This window comes from Ursus arctos, unplaced genomic scaffold, assembly GCF_023065955.2.
Source record: "Ursus arctos isolate Adak ecotype North America unplaced genomic scaffold, UrsArc2.0 scaffold_36, whole genome shotgun sequence".
NCBI lineage: Eukaryota > Metazoa > Chordata > Mammalia > Carnivora > Ursidae > Ursus > Ursus arctos.
In genome coordinates, this window is record NW_026623050.1 from 2,363,950 (window position 1) to 2,388,638 (window position 24,689).

General features: G+C 37.3%; 1 long non-coding RNA gene across 3 annotated transcripts in view; it reads left to right on the forward strand.

Annotated features, from left to right (window-relative positions):
• LOC113242064 (uncharacterized) overlaps window positions 1–24,689 on the forward strand; it is a 338,014-nt gene that overhangs the window by 22,854 nt on the left and 290,471 nt on the right. For all 3 annotated transcript variants that reach the window (XR_008957100.1, XR_008957099.1, XR_006412073.3), the window contains exon 3: window positions 11,441–11,541. This is a non-coding gene — a long non-coding RNA (uncharacterized LOC113242064). The remainder of the gene's footprint in view (window positions 1–11,440; window positions 11,542–24,689) is intronic.

Here is a 24,689-nt window from a genome sequence, read left to right on the forward strand (position 1 = left end):
CTTACAGATCCCAAAAGAAGCAAAAGGTCTAGGAAATTGTTAAGAGAGAACCAATAATTCTTTTAATTAAAAATATTTGTAACCAGCCTCCCAAGTGGGTAATAAAATATGTGACTGAATGTGAAATAGGCAAAAGAAAAAAAATCACAAATCCATTTATTTTCCCCAAATCAAAACATTATATTGAGAAATCTGTTACTCCCTCACCTGCCAAGTTCTAAGATTAGAAATCTTTGTTTTTGCTGTAACAGTTGATGCTACTGAAAACTGCTAAGTCACTTGAGGAACCTGTTCCCTGTTCTATTTCAGATGTTTCTTCTTCAATAATTTTTTAATTCAGAAGCTTTACAGATCACTCTAAACTTAGAGTCATAAGAAGAATGCTTTCAGATTTTTTCCCCCTCTCTTGTGTGTATATGTATACCAGAATTTCTCCAGATCTCTCAAAATAAGTACTGTCCTCCAGGCTAAAACAAAGCTACAAGTACAATCAGTGCCTGTCTCAGGTCTTATCTCTCATGGATTGCTACCATAGTATTAATTAGCTTCTAAACTTCTGACTCTGTTGACCATGTAGTTCCTTTTTTCAGTGTCATCTGCTGCCAGTCTTGTTCATAGTTAAAAAAATAATAATAAATCAACCTTTTTCTGTAGGTTTCATTTGAACATGACTTGACCAGTCACCACAGCCATCAATCACCCTTTCGTTAAGACATTGTTTCTTTATGCATAATATTACCATGGTATATTTGTTTCTTTGAAATAGAGAGAAATGTAATAAACTACTGAGACTATCATGTGTTAAGGGGTGCTACAAGGCCAGAGTCTGCTGAAAACTGTTCTTCCTACCTGGTGTGGTGTATGAGACTCTTACCATCGGGGGCACTCCATTTAGTTAAGCTAAAGGCATCAGGACAATTATGTATTCTGATAATGTTACAAGGGAAGTAATCTAACACAACAAATCATGCATGCTTAGGGTAACTTGAAACCTACCTAAACAAAATAAAACCCATAATCCTTGCCAGTGGGTTTGGATCAAATGTAACTTTTCACTGAGTCTTCAAATTCTACAACTTTTCCATTATTTAAGATACATTCTTCAAAACTCCAGAAAGAAATTCCTAACACACCACCATATAGCTGAGGTTTAAAGAAAGCTCCAAAGATTAAGGAATGTGTGTAAAAGATCTTAAACAACAGAGCTGTTTTTGTTCACTCTCCTCTCCTCTTCTACAAAGAAAAACAAGAACATGGGTGACCTATGAGGATAAGGGAAACAGATCTCCATCTGCAAGCCTGTAAGAGGCCATTGAAAACAAGAGTATGAAAAGAAGTTTTAAAAGTTATAAGGAACACATTCAGAGAAGATTTTCAAATGCAAACAAGCAATTAATGAATTGAGTAACAACAGAAATTGAGCATATGCCAAGGCTTGCCAAGGCCTGCTATCTCATGCTTCTTTGGTGGGAGAAATTACTTTCTTTTACTATGTAACTCTGTCCTGAACTTTGTGCTATTTGGAGGAAAGAAAGGTGCTCAGGAAATAGGATTATCATTACCAGTAGCAGAAGGAGAAACTTAGTGGGTTTATTGTTTAGAAGCCATTCCAAATAAGAATTAAATTAAAGTTTGCCTGAAAATAACTTTATACAAAGAGCATATTGTAGCTGCCAGTCAATAAACTATAACGTATAGAATAACTACATAAGCAATACGAAATGATATTTTAAGCAGTTTGTTCGTATGTGCAAATATAGTTGACCCTTGAACAACACAGGGGTTAGCGGGACCAGCCCTTTGTGCAGTTGAAAATCCATGTATAACTTTTGACTTCCAGAAAACTTAAGTACTAGGTAGCCTACTTTTGACTGAAAGCCTTACTGATAGCATAAACATTCAATTAACACATATTTTGTATGTTATATGTATTGCGTACTGTATTCTTATAATAAAGTAAGCTAGAGAAAAGAAAATGCTATTTAGAAAATCATAAGAGAAAATACATTTACAGTACTGTACTGTATTTATCGAAAAAAATCCGTGTGTAAGTGGACCCATGCTGTTCAAACTTGTGCTGTTCAAGAGTCAGCTGTACTTAATCTGGATAATTTATGAAGTAGTTATGACCTTGGGCAAGTTTGATAATCTTACTTTGCGTGCCTCACTTTCACCATCCTTGAAATAGGAATAACAAAGGACCTATCTCATAATTTGTTTTGCTATTATTAACTTGTACAACATTTATAAAATATCTGGAGCTGTGCCTGGTACAAAGTAAGCACTCAATAAATATTACCCTTAAAAAACTATAGACTTTTGGGGCACCTGGGTGGCACAGCGGTTAAGCGTCTGCCTTCGGCCCAGGGCGTGATCCTGGCGTTACGGGATCGAGCCCCACGTCAGGCTCTTCTACTATGAGCCTGCTTCTTCCTCTCCCACTCCCCCTGCTGTGTTCCCTCTCTCGCTGGCTGTCTCTATCTCTGTCAAATAAATAAAAATTAAAAAAAAAAACCTATAGACTTTTTTTTAAATAGACTTTTGTTAAAATATCTGAATAAGTGCTTCAATTCTGTAGTATACCTTAATGTTATGGGTTTTGTATCAATGCCTATAATAGGCTAAAATATATACCCCAATGATATCCAGGTAAGTCAGTCTCTGGAACCTATGAATATTCCTTCAAACGGCAAAAGGATCTTTGCAGATGTGATTAAATTAAGAATCGTGAGATTGTGAGATTTTCATGAATTATCCAGGTGGGCTTTAAATGTAATCACAAACATTCTTATAAGAGAGAAGCAAAGGAAGATTTGCATATAGAAGAAGGCAATGTGATGACTAAAGCAAGATGCTATTGTACTGATTTTAAAGATGAAGGAAGGAACCAGAAGCCAAGGAATGCAGTTCTTGAGGCTGGAAAAGGCAGGAAACAGATTTTCTTCTAGAGCTTCCAGAAGGAGTGTCGTCCTGCTTGACATCTTGATTTTAGCCCAGTGAAACTGATTTTGGACAACTGTAAAAGAATAAATTTCTGTTATATTAAGTCACTAAGGTTGGGGTAATTTTTTATAGCAGCAATAGGAAACCAATGTAGTATCTTACTTTTGTTTAATTGATTGAATGTATTTATTACACATGTACTATGGAGTGAAGTAGTTATAGGAAAGTATTTAGACAGTCAAAATATGAATGTATTTGCTTGAATTTTGCAAACTGGTGAGATATCTCTAGCCTTTTGTTTTTCTCCCAGTGTCCATAACTGTTTTATTTCAACTATTTAGACAGAGCAATGGGCACTTAGTGGGAAGCCCTTTTAGCTTTCTTCCTATGCTTAAGTTACCACTTCAAACACGTACTCTTTAACTTGCTTATCTTGGGTATGATGACACTACTTTTTAGGTAGCTGTTGTAATATAAGCATATAGACCTGCCACATTTCACAAAGCAAGAAGTGGTTGGATGAAACAATGGTGGTGTTGTAAAAAATACTGGCTTTGGAGCCAGGTAAATACAAGTTTGAATCTTGGGTCTATTATAAACTTCGAGACCTTTATCATCTTTGGGCTATAGTTTCCTCTTGTGTAAAAAGGGATTTTTTTTAAGTGCCATATATGGTTAAAGTTGTCACATTTACATTTAATAAACATATTACAATACTCCAAGTCCACATTGCTCTTAGTAGTGGGAATTCTAGTCATTTTCCCAGAAGTTCCTCTCATCAGATGTTTCTGAGAATGTAAATCTCTACTCTTGGCAGCAAATCAGATGATGCCTCTAGGTGGACTTCAAAGCTGTTGGCCCCATAAGAGACCTTGGTATCTATTGGTCACAGAAGCCCTGGTGCTACTTCTGCTGCCTGCTCTACCTCTGACACAGGCAGCAACCTACTCTGGTGCCATCTCAGAAGATCTACACTAAATCCCCAGAAAAAAGAATGCCAAGAATGGATTCTTTAGATGAGTGGCCAGACAAAAGTGAAAAATGTCCTTTCTTCTATGTTATACTTAGGGCATATTCCAGAGTAGATAACTGGTCTCAAACCAGCATCATGGAGATTTTGTTTCAGCTCTTTTGATTCTCCAACGCGTTGATTGTTTTCCCCTCGGCATAATCTTCAGTACTGAATTTGATGAATCTAGAAGGATGGTGGCAAGAATTTAAATAAACCCACATAGACAAATCCAACAAGTATTTTTTGAGAGATATTAGTTTTATTTAGGAGATCTTAATCTTTTGTAGATGATATCAAGAAAGAACTGTGACCTTCTAGGAATCAGTATAGTGTCTTGACTAAGACACAACATTTGGCCCAGATTAAAAATTTAATCTCAGGCTCTTCTCTGCAGAGAATAAAATTCATTAAATTTGCAGATGTTTTCCTTAGAATTTACCATATTGCCAATCTTCAGAACTTACGTGATCCTTATGAGCCTGGACATGACAAGCCAGTAAACTGTCTCAGAAAACATATAACTTTGAAGGGGGGGGGGAAGGCTTATCTGGTCCTCTGACAAAATTTTCAAGTCCCATGACTTTCTCCACTGAGTCAAACATCTCACTATGGACCGACCAGATTATTCATTTGATGATAAATGATTATCCATCTAAACCTACTAATAAAAGTATGTAGCATTAAGCTTTATTTCCATTAGGGAATAATCTCTCTTGGCTACTGATTAATCAAATAGAAACAGTGTCCTAAGATTTAAGTGGTTCTAACTTTTGGGGATGACACATTCTCCCCATTATAATGAATATATGCAAAGCCTACAAAATATGGTATTCAATAAATATTAAGAGGCTTTTTTTTTTTTTTTGTGGTCTGTGGACCCCGGGTTAAGAACTCCTGAGACATAAAGAATTTCAAATATAAAGCAAGATTTTCAGATGACATCTGTGTGTGATAACACAGAATTTAAGAGTTCCGGCTGGATTTTTATTCTATCATGCCATTGAGTTGCTCATAGTCAGTTGGGTTGTCTTTAATGCATTCGAATGGTAGAGTTGGTCAAAATAAATACTATATATGATTTGAAATCACATATGGACTTTTAAAAATTCCCATTTTTATCGCTTGGTACATCAGTTTGCTAGAGCTGCCATAAGAAAACAGCACAGACTGGGTGGCTTAAACAACAGAAATTTCTTTTCTCACAGTTCTGGAGGCTTGAAGTCCAAGATCAAGGTGCTGGCAGGGTTGGTTTTTTCCGAAGCTTCTCTCTTTGATTTGCAGATGGCTGCCCTATTGCTGCTTTTTCATTTGGTCATCCCTCCAGGTTTGCACCCCTGGCGTCTCTTCATGAGTCCAAATTTTCTCTTCCTGGAAGGACACTAGTCAGATTGGATTAAGACCCACCCATATGATCTCATTTAACATTGATGACTTCTTCAAAAGCCCTATGTCCAAATACAGTCACATTCTGCAGTACTGGGGCTCTAGGGCTTTACTGTATGAATTTTGAGAGAGGCACAATTCAGGCCATAACACAGTGTCTGAATTTAATTGCCTTTATTTGCCTTTAAAAGTATTATTTCACATGTCCAAATTTTCATAGTTGAATTATCCCTCAGGTTGTATATAAATTGCACCTTATTTTCATAGGTTAACCTGATGTCAATAAAAATGGCATCATTAATTTGTGGCCCAAAGAAAACAACCATAGACAAAGGATTTTTAAAGTAAAAATAGTAATAACTGGAGTTTGATGAACTTTTCATGATTATAAATGTCATCATGAAATAACAAATGTAAATACTTCATATATAGTCTTGAAAAGATTTATAATATTTGCTTAATTGTTGTGTTTTTTTTTTTATGTAGAAGAACTGGTATACAGGTTGTTCTTGGCAATGCAAGGGCTGTACAAATGATATTTCAGTCCTTACCACCCTACTGATTTGGTTATGTTATAAGTACATCAATAACATATTTGCAAATCTTCCAGTGGAGGATGGAAATTACAAGGGAAAAGGAATTGGAGGGTTTATATTACAATAGGTCAAAAGATCAAACATTAGACATTTATTTACAAATAACGTATTTATTGTTAACTTTCACTGTTAAACTAACCTTCTCAAATAAAATATCTTATATTGGTGTGCATGCAGAAATGACAAAAGGTGAATACAAAGAGGGGAAAATGATATAGCTGAAGCATGGCCACAAATCCAAAGCAAATAAAATTAATATTGGATATTAAAATGGTAAATATTTAGGTAATAAATCTTAGTATATCAAGGTTATCAGTAGGTCAGCTTCCACATTTGTGAAAAAGGTATCAGAAAAGAGATCAGTCTCCTTAGTCCCTTTCCCTCACCAAAACAGGAAATCAGGATTTTGTGAAAATTGGGCTTTTTTTTTTTCCATTTTCTAGTTTCTGAACCAGTTTTTAGCAATATTAAAAGCATTTAAATTCAGGAAATATGCAAAATATCAACAGAATTTTAACCCTAATGTACAGTGCGTCAGATGAACGACAGAAATAATTGCTGTCGGTTTGTACTTTTTTGACCAATAATTCTCTGTATTTCCTGCAAGTAACTTGAGTGATGCAAATGACCTTATTTTTACAGCATGCTTTTATTAAATAGTTTATTATTTTGGCAGACTAATAAAGATTTTGGTATTTGCTTTTATTTGCAATAATATTACCACCACATAAAAAAGGATTTTATGTTCTTTTTGAGGAACAAGGAGGATAAAAGTGGTGATGGATAGCGCAACTGAGGCATCAGCAATGAGCTGGAAATGAGACACATAAATATGAAAGCAGAGCTAAGAAAATAGAACTGCACCCTTGGCCTTTCTTAAAAGAACATGCACACTTCATGGTTCATTCACACTGTTACAGAAACTCCTTTTGTTTCCAATGAGTCAGGGAATGCACACAGTCTGAAACACTATTCTCACTCCTAGCTGACTGACTCCTTCTATTTAATTAGACTCATTCCAGGAAAATATTTCCAAGCTTTCTGAGGATGTTTTGATTTGAGGGAAAGAATAATCGATTGACTGAAAAGTTGGTGGATGTAGGGGCTGAAGGCGAAATCAAAACAGATTTATTCCTATTTTCACCATTATTTAGCGCAGAGCACAAAAATGAAAGCATTGCACACCGTCACATCTTTGTGATTGGGCCGGTGTGGAGTATTTAAGGATAGTCGGGGAAGGTAGCTACACAATTGAACGTGTCTTTAAGGAAAAATAATATTTAACATGTATATAGAAACATTGGACAGACCACATTAGATGGAGGCTTTGGGAATTATAGCATTATATCTTGCCAGCGATGGTACGTGTTTATTCAAAAATTATAATTGTTTGCATGTTGTGTGTTTTCTGATTTAATGTCGGTATGTAAATTTTGCATGTCAAATATTATATATTTATTGTCAGCAGAGTATGTTTGGCATTAATTTTTATCTTCTTCCATTAATAACTTGTTTCCTCATAGCAGCATTTAATTGTTACCACGAGTGAAAGCAGATTGTAATGAAGAAACCAAAGGGAAGGTAAATCTCTTATCAGGGCCAGAATCTGAATTGGCACATAGTAGCTCTTAGCTCAGTAATATTCATACGTAGAACTATTTTTCTTTGCACATGGAAGTGCAGCCAATAGATGAAAGTAGAAAGAAATAATATGTTGTGAACTGAGAAATCCACTGCTTCATTATCGACATAATTCGGATCTTACAGAGGGAGAAAGCTCTACCATTTGGACTCTTGTCTCAAAGGCTTACAATAGACATGATTCTGACAAGAGGTTGGTGGTAGCAGAACAGACTTAACAATTAATGGTATGCCAAGGCTGAGTTCAGAGAATTGCTTTACCCAATGCCAATCATTCATTCCTGGCAGTAGTACTTCACATCTTTCCTGGGATGCCATCCAACCACAGTGGCATCTAAAATATATCGAGCAGTGTTGTTACAGTTGGAGGTGAAATTGAAATTTGCGCCAAACAGAAGTGACAAATTCACATGGCTGAGTGTTGCCTAGCAATCAGGTCCAAGGGGGACGCAGCAATTCTGCCTTTACCCGTGGGGGTGTGTAAGGGGGGAAAGAAACATTTACATTAGAGCCTAGGTGGTCTCACAAGTACAGCCAGGTATATGACAGACTTCATTTCACTTCCAGGGTGTAAGGAGGTAAGGTATTAGAGCAGCACAGGGAAAGGAGGGCAGCAGCTGAAGTTGGTAGGGTAAGCAGCTTTCAAGGCGGAGATTCTCAGCAATTAACCTGGGGGAGGGGGAGAGCAGCAAGATGCCAAGATGCCAGACACGCTGCAGAAATTCATGGCAATTGGCCATCCTGCTGCCTTTTGACTGCAGGCCTCTGATGCACCTCTGTTCAGCTGACACTTGGCAGCTGTGTGGCCCCAGGGTAAACGGAGCAAATGGTGGCTTTCTCTTCCCAGAAATCCACCTGGGAGGAAAGCTCCGGGTGGGCAACCAGATTCAAGAGATTCCTGGAAGGAACAGAACAAGTCAAGCTGAAATTCTTGTCTTGTGCCCTCATTTACTCTTCCGATTTTGGGTTCCCCATTCCATCTATTTTGTACTGGTCTTCTCTTTACTTTGGAGAATACTACCCAAACTCCCCCTATGCTGTCCTCTAAAGTGTGAAATGATTATCAAATCAATGATTAACACACAAAACAGCAAGTGAATATACTAATATACTGAGTCACAGTGCTTGCCTCATAAAATGTTCTCAGGTCACAAACTGAGAAATTTTGCGCAAATACATTTTTTTTTCCACCACTCCCTTATTTGGAAGAAGCATAAACCTGGACATTTGTAGACTGGATTTAACTGTTTGATGGAGGAATTTATGGAGGTATCACAGCGACCACACCATAGATTGTTTTCCCATTGCCTACATTTGTTGTTATTCTTTTTCTCTTTAACTCTTGGGAACGAGTTAACCTGCTGAGTCTAGTCTTCACTGTTTACGAGAGAGGAGACCAATCTCTCGGCTAAGATGGTAGATACTATCATTTCCTGGTGTGATCTCCCTACTTCACAGGCTTAGGCTTTAGGGAATTGTCAATGTTGCAAACCTTCAATACCATGTATATGGTATTTGGCTGGATTTGTATGTAAACTGTTGTTTTTCTCAAAGAGACTATAAATTCCTAAGGGCAGGAACCATTTCTTCTGAGTAGAGTCAGGTAAGATAAACAGGTGAAACTACAAAGTGCTATCCAATTAGATTTTGTTATTCCTATTATGTGTAGTACGCTCTCCATTTTGCAATGATGTTCAATAAATGGTGGATTGATGGATGGACTGAATAAGTGGATGAACTGGGGAATGCCTGAGGAATATATGAAACTACACATGAATTTAAGAGATTATATAGATCATAAAACTAATAACTAATATGATAATATAATAATGCAATAATAATAATTAATTATATAGATGCTCATTTTGTGTCATCCTGAGTTCTTCACATAAATTAATTCATTTAATTCTCACAACAATATGAGGTAGATATTATGATTTCAGTGAGGGGATTGTTGCTCAGAAATGTTGATCAATTTTCCTGAACTGTAAGTGAGGAGAAGCTTTCCAACTGGACTTCAGAAGTAAGCTCCATTAATGGTATTAATTACCTATAGATGAAAATGTAAAATTTGGATCTATTCTGTTTGAGTTCTGTAAGCATGAAGAGCTAAGGCAGAATGCAGTCAGTACACTATTGAGGTAGGCAGAAGAGTGGCCCTTCAAAATGAGACATCCTAATCCCTGGAACCCCAGAATATGCTAGTTTACATGGCGAAAGAAGAATAAGGTTGCAGATAGAATTATGGTTGCTGATCAGCTGACTTTGATCTAGGGGAAAGTTAGCTTGGCTTATACACGTGGGCCCACTATAATCACAGGGTATTAAATCTGAGAGGGAGGCAGAGGAGGCAGTGTTAGATGCAATGTGAGAGACTTGACTGGCTGTTACTGGCTTTGAAGATGGAGGCGACCACTACCCAAGGAATGCACACTGTCTCTAGAAGCTGGAAAAGGCAAGAAAATGGACTATACCCTATGCCCTACCAATACCTTAGATTCAACCCGGTGAGACCCATTTTGGACTCCTACCTCAAAACCGTTGGATAATAAATTCGTGTTGTTGAAGTCATTAAGACTGGTAATTGGTTATAGCAGAAACAGGAAACTAATAAAGCTTTCAGATTTTAAGGTTACAGAACAAATTCTGACTCCTTGCTAATCCAACACTGAAATTTAGTGTCATAACTTCTGAGAGTTGAAAGTTGGAAGCCTTGGCCTGACTTAGCTTCATTATTAATTTCATTTTCGTTTGAACTATGTACAAGGAAAATCTTTCCACTTAACATTGGAGAATTCCTCAACACTTGTCTTCTCTAAAACAAGCAATGTCTATTTTTATTACATTTTAATCATATCATATTTCAAATTAGAAACATAGTCATGCAAAATTACTCAGGAAAGAGAGACGTGAAGTGCAATGGACCGTAATTGAAACTTTTCTGTCCTGTTGTTTCACGTTCCTTGCTCTTGTTTTCTCATCTACCTCCACCTGTCCTTTGTTAACTCTCAAAACGATGATCACCTCAAATCTGATAAGTCTCTGGCTAAGGATCCATAAGGATGCATCCTTTTTTTTTTTTTTTAAGGCTCAGTATCCTAGTATCTTTATTGTTTTTATTTTCCCATTTAATAATAGTAGTAGTAATAATAATAATAGGTGAAATTTATTAAGCACTTTCTGATGTAGGAAAGAACATTAGGTTTTGAAGCCGATGGCCAAGAAAGAATTCTTGAGACGTCCTTGGCGCAAAAAAGTGATTTCATTAAAGCACGGGGACAGGACCTGTGGGCAGAAAGAGCTGCAGTGGTATCATGAGGGGTGGTGATTATATACCTACAAGTTGGGGAGGGGGTTTTGGGATAGCATAAGTCTCTAAGGAATTTTGGAAACAAGGTTTTCAGGACCTTGAGGGGACTTAGGTATTGTCAAGGAAAGGTCATTTATAACCATCTAATTAAACCTTAATCACGAGACCCTTCAGATGTATATTGGTGGGCCGTATGCTTGGGGGGTGATTGCCAACACATATCTTGGGGGTTTTTAGATGAAGGATAATTTCTGAAGGAATTTTTATGTGTTAAAGCAGATTTACAGGATTGGTGGGGGGGGGTGCTAAGTGGGCCTTTTCCCCTTAGTAAGGTGTCGACATCGAGGCAGTTGAGTCCCTAGAGGAATGTCACTCTCCCTGTTTCAAGGACTTGTCAGTGGGCTGTAGGTAGAAAGGAAATTTAATAATTTTTCTTCTGCCTTTGTTTCCCACATCACTTTCTACGTGCCATTATTTTGATAAATGCTTTACAGATGTCATTTAATCCTCATAAAACTTTAGGAGGTAAGTACTTTTGTTATTTCTGTTTTTCAGATAAGAAAAGTGAGACATAAAGAGGGTTAGAAACTTGCCTAGTCCCTTAGCTCAAAAGTGGAAGAGCTGAGATTCACCACCAGAGGATGGTCTACCTTCAGGTGAGTGATCATAACCTTACACTCTGCTACCTTATTTCATGTCACCAGCGGAGCCGCTGCTAGCCCCCCTGCTGGGCAGGAAGTACTTGAATTATTCGCAGTGCTTAAGATAACAAAAGATAACTGTGCTTAAGTGCTCTGTCCTGAGGATAGCCCTGGTGGTGAAGAAATAAATAGAATAAACACGGGGGAGGTGGAAATCCTGGCAGGTGTTGTGCACTCAAAAGCCTGCCGAGGTTATACGTATCAGAAAGTAGACCCCGAGCATATCAGTGAAGGACCCTTGGCTTATTTAATGTCATATTTTGAGCATTTAGCATCAAGCTCAGTCTGTAGTGTTTCACTAGTGATTCTAAATCTGGGTTTGCTGGACCACCAGGAATGTGACGATAATATTGGAGAATCCATGTGTTTTACAGTCACTATTCCAAAATGTCAAAGGAAATTATCCATCTACAATGATAAGGCTGCACAGACTGTTTAAAAAGATGAATTTTTCTTGGCTGTAGGCTAGAATTCTACCAGTTTAGTGAGATTATATACTGGTTACTTCATGATGACCAGAAGCTTTGATTAACAGGTGTGTATGTACAATAAAATGGGAAACCAAATATGGCTTTAAATGAATTTTGTTTGAGAAACAAAAAATTATATATGAGTACAATGAATTATGAACACTTTACTTAATGGTGGTGATGGAGGCAGCTGAGTCTGAAAACCTAGCGGTGAGGCCTACAGGACCCTCCAAGAGGGTCCTTGGCTTCATGAAGGATACAAATCCGATGTGAGCCAGAGAACATGCAAACAAAGTTTACTGAATAGTGTGACAGGTAGAGACTAGCAGACAGCATGTCTGGGAGACTCAGGAAGGAACAGGAGAATCTCATTGTTTAGGGTTAGGGATTTATATTGGAAAGTGGTTCTAGGGTTCGTGTTCCTTTGGGAATCCAGGGTAGAGTCTGATCAAAGGTGAATGTCAGGTGAACGATAGGTGTTATTTCATGAATTACCAAAGGTATTGATGCCAGCGTCAGCAGAGATTTGCTCTAAGCGAATGCCCTGGAACTTGTTCGAGATCTGGCTCTTCTTAGATGTTATCAGTGTTTGGGGCCTAGGACGAAACTCAAGAGATTCTAACTTTCTTGCTTCTGCCTTGAAATGGGAACATAGCTTCTTTGGCTTATTCAGAGGCAAAATATGGATCATGAGTAAATGGAGCCTAGCAGAAAAACAGCAGAGATGGAGCCTTTCTAAAATGGAGTCCCTTCAGTTTCCCTGCTTCAGTGGAAACATTGAGAACCATAATGCGTACTCAAGTGTTAGTCACCAAAAGTTGAGTGAATAGGTTCAAGTCTTGTGTTTCCAAATATCTGCATTATACCTGATGCTTCTGTTAATAAATTACTTTTTCTAGTTATCATACTTCAGTGCTAATTACCTCAACTTCGGTGACCACTGACATGTATCTGAGCTTAGGCCACACAGACAGACTGTAAGTTTTGATTAGAGGGAAAATAGTTTTCTAGAAAGAGCAACTTAAGTTTATCTATTAGGAAGTATTAAGGGGCTAGTTTCTTTTGGGTTGGCGTTGTAGGCATAGACGAGAATAACATAAGGAGGAGAAAAGTATTGAAAGAAGAGATGAGACAATACAGCTAGAGACAAACAGTGTCTACTCTACAATTTGCCTACTGTACAATTTGCCTATTCCTGGCACTTTTAGCCAATACAAGAGCAATTAATGAATACTTTCTGACCCTCTACTTTAAAGGTCTGTGCTATATAAAATAAGTTTCTTTATCTTTGTTCTCAAAGGGAAATGGGACATGCACACAGAGCTGGCACTAGGATGAGGAGAGGAAGGCACTTCGTCTAAGCATATGAAAATATAAATGATGACATAAAATAAACCATAATTTTATTCAGCAGCACAGTAGAGATCGTTAGGTAGTACCAAAAGAATTAACCACAGACAGGAAATGATGCAAAATTTAGAGGAATGAGCCATCATTATTGCCTGGAATCAAGAGGTTCAGAGCTGGGATTTAGAGGGGGCATCCATCTGACTTGCCCACTATTCCGAGACATGTACTACACTGGATTACCCTTACTAAAATAGAATTTTTTTCACCCTCCTCTTAATAAATAGAAGAGAGCAGGTGAAGCTCAAGGGACTTCTTTTTTCTTTTCATGACACCCTAGTATCCTCAACCTACCTGGTCCATGCCGTAGCACTAATCAGAGTGCAGGGCCCATTGATCCACTTGATAGATACCTTCTACTTATAAGGTAAAACATAAAAACATTTAACTTAGAGAAGATCTCACTAAATGTTAGCCACTTCATCACTTCCTAGCAGTATGAGCTTGGAGTGGTTATTGATTTTATTTTCCTTATCTGTATAATGGGACAGCTAACTTCTACAACAAAAGGTTAAGTAAACCATAAACATAACTGAAATAACACGTAAAAGTGTCTGATACCCATCAGACCCTCAAATATTAACTGTAATTTTGAAAAGTGACCATATGGGTACAGGCAGATGGAAGCTGACCCCTGTAGTTGAGGGGAGTTGTATGGTGTTTAGAAATTGGGTTCTGCTGGAAATTTGAAGAATTTGTAGACAAGAATTCTTGTCTACAAAACGAAGGGATTGAACGAGTGGATTTGGAAGGTTGAGGAAATTCTAATGGTCTCTGTTTCTGAGAAGCAAGATGTTAATGAACCACCCTAATCAAATTCTTTCTAGGCCCCAAAGCATTGATACATTATTGAATATAAAAATAATGAAAAACTCACCACTAACTAAAAAGACAACATCTGTCTGCTCATTGGGCATATGCTTATGGCTTGGATATGTATCAGTTGGTGGCAGACAATGTCGATATTACTGGGTGGCAAAAACAAAAAGTAGTGAGCATTTTATTAAGCCAAATTATTCAGCTTGATAAGAAGCTACATCTTATTCGGGGATTCTTCCCACTACTTTGGTATCAAATTGTCTTTTCACGATAGGATAGAGATAAAGGATAGTAATTATTTATTCAGATTTCTGAAAGGGAAAATGGAAAGTTGGCAACTATGTCAGTTTCCCAATTGTTTTTTATTGTTGATTAATTTTCAGGTTCATAAAATTAGAAAGTCTAGAAATCACTGACCTGGACCACCTCCCAATAAATAGTTTTTATTTTTATCATTAGCACTGACATTATTACTAACAATGTTGAGAACAAAGTTTCTGAAAACAATGTTTGATTGTTCATTGAAAAGTACCAAGTTTTTTAAAACCTCACTAGCCTTTTTCAGCATCAAAGCTTAAAAACACATCCTCCCCCTGCCTCCACTCTGAGGAGAAAAAGATGTTAAGAAAGAAGGGGCAAGAGTCAGATTTTTTTTTTTCCTGCTCCTGGGGGATCCTACCCAGTGAAATATTTACAAGTGCAGAAATGGCACAAAGGAAGCCCACTTATTGCTGGAGAGGAAGGTCGGATCAGGCAGGCGGCCTCCTCAGTGAGTCAGCTCAGAAGGCTCGTCTGTTCTGACCTAGCTTCAGGCGAGTAGCTATCGGGACTGTTTGGGGTAAGCGATACAAAGAAGATAAAACATCAACAGCAGTTTTTTGTTTGTTTGTTTGTTTTTTTCAATAGCAGTTTTAATGTCAGAGCTGTTGCTTGAGTTTCACGCTCCCAGAATAATATAGTCAAGTTCTGGAGGATTTTCACGAGGTGATATTTTAACATACATTAGAAAAACTGAGGGAAGTAATTTTATAGAAGTTGAAAGTTCTTACGTAGTGATAGATTTTAAATCCATAGTAAAGGCTTGGTTTTGACCACCTTCTGACTGACTTTTGAACACATTTCTATTGTAAATTAATAAACTTTTATAATGACTAGAGACATTTTCTAACTTAAGAACTCAATCATGAAATTGTTAATCTATAAATGATTTATCAAATGTAAAAAACTGCTATTGTTGCTACCATTCTTCTGACTTATCAGCAATATTTTTTGTATTCTTATTGCTGTCTCTCTATGGAATTTGACTTGAAAAATAATGTTTACTTGTGTATGTTAACCTTGAGTGTTACATTGAGTTATATCAGACCTGTTGTTCAGACATATTGACATTAAGAGAAACAAAGGGAACTCAAACTGACTTTGAGAGTTCACCATATTAATCTGTTATCAGAACCAAGGACATACATTTAGAAATTTGGTTTGCTCAAACTGTCTCAGACCCAGTGATAGTCCTAGATACTTATTTAGTCTGAACATAGATTCATATATAAGGGAACATGCCAAACAACTTGAAGTCAGTCGATGACAGGAATGGCTGCAATAATACGAATAGATTTAACAACAGCAATGATAATATCCTACAAACACGTATTCCCTAGAGAAAGAACATGCCCTCCAACACGTCAGTATCCGGTCTTCAGTTAGGTTTGATATTTTATTGCTCAGTAAAGGATCCCACCCTTTGACCTCTTCTGAACTGATAATTATTGATTGTGATTCAACTTGTCTATTCAGAAGTACAGAAAGCAGTTTTAGCTCTTTCCCATTCTTATGCATCATCTGTGACTTGCATCAAAATACCATGAATGTGGGGCACCTGGGTGGCTCAGTGGGCTAGGCGGCTGCCTCCGGCTCAGGTCATGATCTCAGGGTCCTGGGATCTAGCCCCACCAGGCTCCTTGCTCAGTGGGGCATCTACTTCTCCCTCTGCCTCTTCTGCCCTGCCCATGCTCTGTCTCTGTGTCTCTCTTTCTCAAATAAATAAATAAAATCTTAAAAAAAAATACCATTAATGCATGCACCTGTCTTAAGTTTTATTCTGACTGTGTGTGTGTGTTTGGTAGTGTTGGAAGGAAAAGTAATAATACAGCCAGTTATATTTTAACAAAACACTTGAATGTCATAAAGCAAAATTTATATTTAGTATTTCTCTTTTAAGCCAATAAAAGACCGTACATTTAGTTCATCTATCTCAAGGTGAACTGACTTGAGAAATGTTTATTTTCTTTAGCTGTTTACTTTTGTATTTTGAGTTTGAAAATTATTTTTAAATTCTTTCCCTATCCTCATATGCCTATAATTTTTAAAGATACTCATCAGTATGAGTAGAGCTCCAGGTATGTATTTGTGAAGGGTAGGGAAAGGGGGCACATGCTACCTTATCATCTGTCTAGCTGTTAGACTTACTAAAAAAACCCTTTAAAGGATATAATATTATGTTTTAATCACATCATCAACAAAATTCAAAAACGGAAATTTTTTTCCTAATTGCTTCAAAACTAGAACAGTATGGTCTAAAGAATATTTGTGACCTCCTGCTACCTCAAGAACATAGGTCAGCTATGGTTGTTCAAGTGTGGTTCCCTGACCAAGTCATACAAGGTAGGACTTTTTACTTCTAGACTTTCAGACAAGAAGTTTTAAAGAATAAACACATAGTTTGCCTCTAAATCAGTTTCCTTTGGAATCAGTATGAGTTCTTCTGGGAACGTAGGGGCATAGATGCACTACATTTGTGTGCAGGATTTTTTTTTTTTTTAAAGATTTTATTTATTTATTTGACAGAGATAGAGACAGCCAGTGAGAGAGGGAACACAAGCAGGGGGAGTGGGAGAGGAAGAAGCAGGCTCATAGCACAAGAGCCTGATGTGGGGCTCGATCCCATAACGCCGCGATCACGCCCTGAGCCGAAGGCAGACGCTTAACCGCTGTGCCACCCAGGTGCCCCTGTGTGCAGGATTTGAATGACCACTCTGGGAACAAGCTATATATTTACATGTAGGAGTGTGTGTGTATGTATATACACACATGTTTAATAGTCTAATAAAAAAGAACCCACAGGCCTATATTCAAGCGTAGATGCACATATTCATATTTTATGCTCAAGCACAATTCTGACATCATTGACACTTTGTGTTGGGATAGGACAAACTGGTGTCACCAAACAGGAAAATTAATTCACTCAATCCTTAGTATGCTCATGGAAACCATACAATTCATTATAAGCATATTGCCAATACAAAGACAAACAAACTGTATGTGTATCCTATTAGATCTAAATCATAGAAGGGAGCTGATCTGGTGGAAAATATAGTGCATCCAGCCTTGAGCATTCTGAGTTGTACTCATGAATTACGCACTGTATGCTTAGGTTCCACTCTAGTTTCATATAATTTACACAGGGTTATTATACATTGTGCCTCTTCCCAAACCAGCTATCTCTGTAAGAGGCTCATGCATATGGAGCCAGGGGAACACTCAGGACCAGTCCAAGAATGCTGTGTCCATCGGGGAAAAGACAAAGTAAAGATCAGTCCCTACCTAAATGCACAAGAAACATCAGATATTCCTGAAACCCCACCTGTGAAAAGTCTAATGGCTGATCTCAAGAAGTATGTCACGGAGAGTTTGGGTAGATAATTTAAGCTGTCATGAAGTCGGGGAGAGTGGCTGGTTAAATCTTTTGTGAGCTTGCTGCTTCTTCAAACACTGTACAGTGTCTAACACACAAACACACTTTATTGAGCACCAGAGGATTTTCACCCACCCCTACTACATTACTCCGACAAATATAAGAATTAAAACCAATGAAAGGGAAAAAAGTAAAAGCCTAGATGTCTAAAAGTGCTTTGCTCAGACAAGTTTTTTTTTTTTTTAATTTTAATTTGGATATTGCTGCAAGTCGTTCATGAATCCTTTGCTTAAAACCTATGTGGAAGGGACATTTTGAATTTTCTATGATACTAGGCTAACCATTTGAAAAATAAAATGTTCAGTTAATGCCACTCTAATCAATGACCATGTCTCTTAAAAAAACAAGATTTTTTTAATGGAAACTAGATGTAAACTCAACAGATGAATTTTATATATTTTGTTCCCTAGTGTATTGTTAGTGACTAGACTGTAGTAAGCATTCAATACATATTTATTGAATGGGGGAAAGAAACCCACTCATGTGACATGTCAGGGAGAACACAGCTCTGAGCAGGTGATATGTTCATCACATGGAGTTTATTTCTCTATGTGTGTTTTGTCAGAAATCCAGAGGATACTACTTAAAGCAAGTTTTAATAAAGGATGTACTGATATCTCTTCTGATCTGTTATCTGTGTATGGTCAGAACAGGGTCAAAGGAGGCCTGTTAGGGGATGTATTTAACTACAAATAACAGAAAACTGCCGCAGTGGCCCTGGCAGGCAGGGCTTTGTCTCCTGTGACAAGAAGTTTGGAGTAGGTAGTCCAGGGTAGGTATGGCAACTCAATAATGCCACTAAGGAATCTATTTTTGTCCGTTTTTCTGTTCTGCCAGACATAGTTTGTAGGCATTTGCACTCAAGCTTGGCATCTTGTGATTGCAAGAAAGATGCTTGTTGCCATGTCGTATGCTAATATTTCATCAAAGAACAAGCAAAGATAAAGGAGTGAAGAAGGAATCAGGAATGGACGGTGACTCTATCAAGAAAGCAACAGCTTTCCCATCAATCCCAGCAGACATGATTAGCATGCCACAGAGTCTGGAAAAGCAAATGTTTTAACTGGACAGTTTGCTGCAGCTTCAAAAAGTCAGGGTCCTATTGAGAAGCAGAAGTGAAAAAGGATATTGGGTAGGCAACTAGCCATGTCTGCCCTGGGGGCTGAATTTAGGGAATTAGTTTAATTGCCAGAACATAAAATCTGAGCGGGGCTCCTCTGATCTCACTCTTCTAAAAAATAAATTCAGACCAGAGTAGTTCTATGAGGCAATTTAAGTGGATTTTTCCCCATGATTGAGTTAATTCAGACCTTGTATTCATAAATAACTGAACTAATAGGCGAAGATTTCTTGATGGATTTTCATCCTGCATTTGTGGCTTAGAATAAAAAAGTTATTGCCTTTGTACTGCCTATATTTAGGGTCTTCTAGTTTCTGGATCAACGTTTTCCTTATTTCTCCTTTCAAAACCATTTTTCCTAAATAGGAAAATAGAAGGAGTATGGTAAAGAAATTCATACCAAAACATGAATGGTGGACAGTGTGTTTATATATTGTCCTCTTTGGAGGCTTTTGGAAGTTTAATGGGCTAATTGCCCAAAAGTTCATCTCTTATTTCAGAAGCGTCTGAAAGAGTGGTTGAGAAAAACATTTTTGAATAGAAGAATCTTAACCTTAGCTATGTGGTCACCCATGTGGGCAGTTGTCTTTCTTATCTAAATATAGGACTTTGTTTTCATTTACCAAGACTGGTAAAAAAAAAAAAAAAAGTAGGAATAATCTTCCTCTCTTTAATGCTTTGACAATGTGCCAATAGAACAAGGATTTCTTTAGTAGATGACCTATATGAATCATATCATTTCATATTTCTTTGTTAATAGAAATACGAGAAATTTAATAGTAGTCAGGAGTTGGAGATGTTCACATCTTTAATAAGGTTTTAGCCCTTTCTGAATTTATGATTTTTTTCATTAGGACAAATCTTTTATTAATATAATGTAGAGAGATATTTGGTAGAAGGGTATAATGTAAATTGATTTTTGTAAATTTAAGAAAACTAGAAGGAGAGGATGAAAAAAGTCATTTATGATAATACGATGGAGACTGTTGTTGCAAGTATTCATGTGTGTTTTATGTGCATCCAGAAAGACTTTATGGTCTTCAAAACAATTTGTCTGCACCTACAAACCACACAGCCTTATCATGTATTTATTGCTCACCACCCTACTTGCTGCTATATTTTCCTTTTCTGCCTGAAGACTTAACATTCTTGGAGAAGAAGCCTTATGGGAAATAGTCGTTGACATCTTACTGAAGCAGTGTTGTTTCTGCATGGGAGCCAGGCTCAAGGAGTATTGCTGCAGATTCCAGAATAACTTCCTTGACTTTGCAAGAAGGACTCCGAGGGATCCTTATACCTCAATAATATGAGCAGAAAGTCTCATTGTAAGGTTTCACAGAAATGCACACACTTCTCTTTACTCATATCACTTGGAAATCTTGCTCCTGGAGAATCAGAGCCTGGGTTCTTGGTATAGCTGTATAAGGGACATCTGAAGAGGCATCATCTTGACTGTTACTTGCTCTAGGACACCCATTCGTCCCCATCCCATTATCTTCCATGCAGGCCTCCTTCTAAGGCTGTGTGGGGCCTTCCTCTCTGTGGGACTATATAATGGCTTCAAACTTTCTGTTTTAGGACAGGAGTGGGGTATGAGGATGTATAGATGAAGTGTAAATGGATCTTTTTTCAATAACCGTCAAGGGACAAGGATCATTAGAGAAGGATTTTTTTGCCCACACATGGAGTACATTGTCCCTGGCTATTCAAAATAAGCCTCTCAGTCTCAGAGAATCCTATCCCTCAGGAATGCCACAAGAATAGCCCCAATTAGCAGAATGTAATTACTTGAGTGGGAATCATATACTTAATGATGAACCTCTCCTCCCAAATGGCATAAGCTCTTGAATAATTTAGAAGGCGAGAACAATTCAATAAAAGAGAACCTTCTTTAGAGTTAGGGGATGTTTGTGTTCATGCCCGTGCACATGCGCGTCATAAGTGAGGGTTAGAATGAGAGAAGTTTAACTAGCTTTAAAGTGGAACAGAGTTGGTATTTTTAATCTATAAAGAGCTCATTGAAATACATGGAATGATTTCAAGACCCCAGATAGATAAATGGACTAAGGTTATGAAGAGGCAGCTTATCCAGGAGAGAATAAAACCAGTAAACAAGAAAATGTACATTTTCATGAGGAATCCAAGGCAATGCATATTAAAACAACTATACAGGCCCAATTTATATCTATTAAAGTAAATAAAACTTAAGAATATGTTATATAATGCTGGTGAGATTGTGGGGAAGCCAGTATCTGTATTTATTGCTGGCTGCATTGTAAAACTTTTGGAGACAAATTTGATCATTTTATTATATCAAAAACCTTAATAAGTGACCAGTGATCCTGAGAAATGATTCAATAAAATCATGAAATTGCATGAACTGAAAGTAATTGCTATATTTCCTATTATAGCAAAAATTAGAAGCAAATATTTAAATAAACACAATAGTGGGGCGCCTGGGTGGCTCAGTCAGTTAAGTGTCTGCCTTCTGCTTAGGTCATGATCCTGGGGTCCTGGAATCAAGCCCTACATAGGGCTCACTGCTCAGTGGGGAGCCTGCTTCTCCTTCTCCCTTTGCAACCACCTCCCCCACTTGTGCTATCTCTCTCATTTGATCTCAAATAAATAAAATCTAAAAAAAAAATTTAAAAAAAGAAAACACAATAGTTACAAATTATAAAATAATTCAATGGAATGGAATATATTTTTATTTTACAATGGATGATTAAAATGTGCTGGGATATGATACAGGAAACAAAAAATACAAAATTTAAATTATACTATGGATGTAACTAAAATTTGTAACTGTATGGGCAAGCACTAAAAAGGAATTTATGAAATAGTAGCAATATGTTAGTGTGGTATGATTTTCAGGGATTGGTTCTTATTCTAAAATGTATTTTAATATGATACAAATTTTTAAAAATCTGTAATGAGTTTATTGAGGACCCTCAACTTGTTAGGGATAAACATGAATTAGATTTATTTCTCTGATAACTCTGCATTATGCTGACCTTTCCAATTTTTGCTGAGGGACTACTTCCAATTCTATGACTTTCTAGTCTTTTCGGTTATCAGAAGAGTAGCTCCAGTTTTGTTTTTTTTTTTAATTTGTTTATTTATTTATTTTAAGTAATCTCTATGCCCAATGTGGGACTCGAACTCCTGACCCTGAGATCAAGAGTCATGTGCTCTACTGTCTGAGCTAGCCAGGTGCCCCTCCAGTTTGTTATTTTTTTAAAAAAAATACTCAGTCCTGTGTGTTTTGTAACTTATCTCACATGCAATTCAAAACTTTCCTGTTCTCCCTCCAACTTCAATTAGATTTATGACTTGCTGTGGACTGCATGTTTGTGTTCCACCAAATTCTTGTGTTGAAACCCAAACTTCTACTGTGATGGCATATGTAGGTGGGGCCTTTGAGAGGTAATTAGGTCTAGATGAGGTTATGAGGGTGGAGAGTTCATGTTGAGATTAGTGCCCTTATTAGAAGAGACCAGAGAGCTAGCTCTTGCTGCATGTGAGGATACAGTGAGAAGTGGCCATCTTTAAATCAAGAAAGGGGTCCCTCAACAGACCCCAACCATGCTTGCACCCTGAACTCAGATTTCTCAGCCTCCAGAGCTATCAGAAATAATTGTTTCGTTGTTTAAGCTACCCAGGGCATGGTATTCTGTAATAGCACCCCAAACTAAGTAAGACATGACTCATTTCCCTTTTCTCTTTCCTGTATTTCTGCTCTGTTGGACATGGCTTCTGTTCTGATTTTCCCTTCAATAAGTCTATTCTGCATTTAATGCTGACTGTCCATTATCCTTCTTTGGTTCCTCAGAGGGTCCCAGGATTGTCCACTCCATAATCTCCTGGAATGGGAGATCAGGTTAGCTTTAATCTTTTTCTTCTAGCCTCAACTCTTTTCACAAGACATCTACCTTACAGCTTCTTACTGCTGGAGTCCCCTTAGTTAGTAGGCAGTCTTCCTGGGAATGAGTTGATACCAGGAATACAACTCAAGCACAGCCATTCTATTCAGGATTTATATAGGAAATCATGGATCCTGGTTTATACCTAGTAGTGGAATGTGGGTTGTTTCACTGACTTTTCTCAAATATCATCTTCCTCTTACCCTTCATCCATACGCAGCATCAGACTTTCTGCTAGCCTAGTATCCTGGAAACTTTTTAATAATTTATCAGCAATTGCCCATTTAATGGGGGACAGGACTGTTTAGACAGTCACTGAGACTAATTCTCCTGGAGACTTCCTTTCAAGAATTACTCTATATATTTTCTTCCTTGATTTTCAGCTTTATAAGCCTTGCACTCTCCAGGAAAGCAATTCCTCAATTCCCATATCTGGTCTTTTTCCTATGTTAATCAGAGTGCTGGTGGTGGAGGTGGTCTTTTTGGTTATGTAGAGAAAGTGTCTCTCTGTAAGCCCTAGAGGGGAGATGCTGGCTCCAATTACTGGCATTTCTTTGAACTTAGAACGTGAAGTATTTAGATGCCAGTTCTGGCACTCAGCTTCTAACATCATTTAAAAGCAGAGTATTATCATTAAATGGTAGTTTGAGTGTAGTTAATTTATAGAATCAGGGGACTAAGCTAGATATGCTCTAGCTAGTAAATATAGTTAGTACCACCAGTAGTTGTTGTCTGAATGATTAAATCCTTTTTGAAAAGGGCAGGACAATAATTCAAAATATTTTAGAAAGCATTCCTAAAGCGTCCTAACCCAGCCACACAGACATTTTATTTTGAATTATAACCCCTAAGTAGTATCTGCTGAAAACCTGCTGAAAATCCTTTCCCTCTCTCTAAAATACTTGCCATGCATACATCTTCTACCTGGGTTAAAATTGTCACAATTATGGGTAGAGGAAGGGGGTTGGGGTGAAGAACCCTGGAATGTTGGGGCCAACGGGGAGATAATGGGACTTCCAAAGCAAACTACTTCCTTTCTTTTTTACCAGGATTAGCACCATCACTCATATGAGGAGGAGGAATTTTATGTTTTCTTTTTAAATCTATTTGTGAGTAGTTATTAACTCATAGGCAGTTAAAGGGCCTGAGGGCAGAAATCCTGTTTCCTCTGTGAAATGCCCAGGTATTGCCTAACACTAAATAATGTGGATACTACTATTTTCAATCTTTCCTTGAATTAGAAGACAATGGTACAGCTTCAAATCAATCAATTTCTCATAGTTAAAGATGGAAATACTAGTTAGAGTTGACAAAGGAGAGAAAGAGAGAGATTTTCTTTTTTTTTTTAATGAACTTTTTAAAAGTTAGAAAAATTTCATCTAAACTTAAGTTTTTGGGATGCTTTTAAATTTTACCCAAAACGTTATTCTAGTGGGGTTGTTTGTCTGGTTTCTAACACTGTCCATTTTTTTTTATGGATTTTGTTTGAGATGAGCATCATAGATGTATTTTTAAATTGATCAATTTGACATAGTAGTTTAAAATACAACATGTCCCTTAAGACTCAATGTCTTTGAAAATGGGAAGCTTGAGGTTGAAATAGCTGAAGGCAG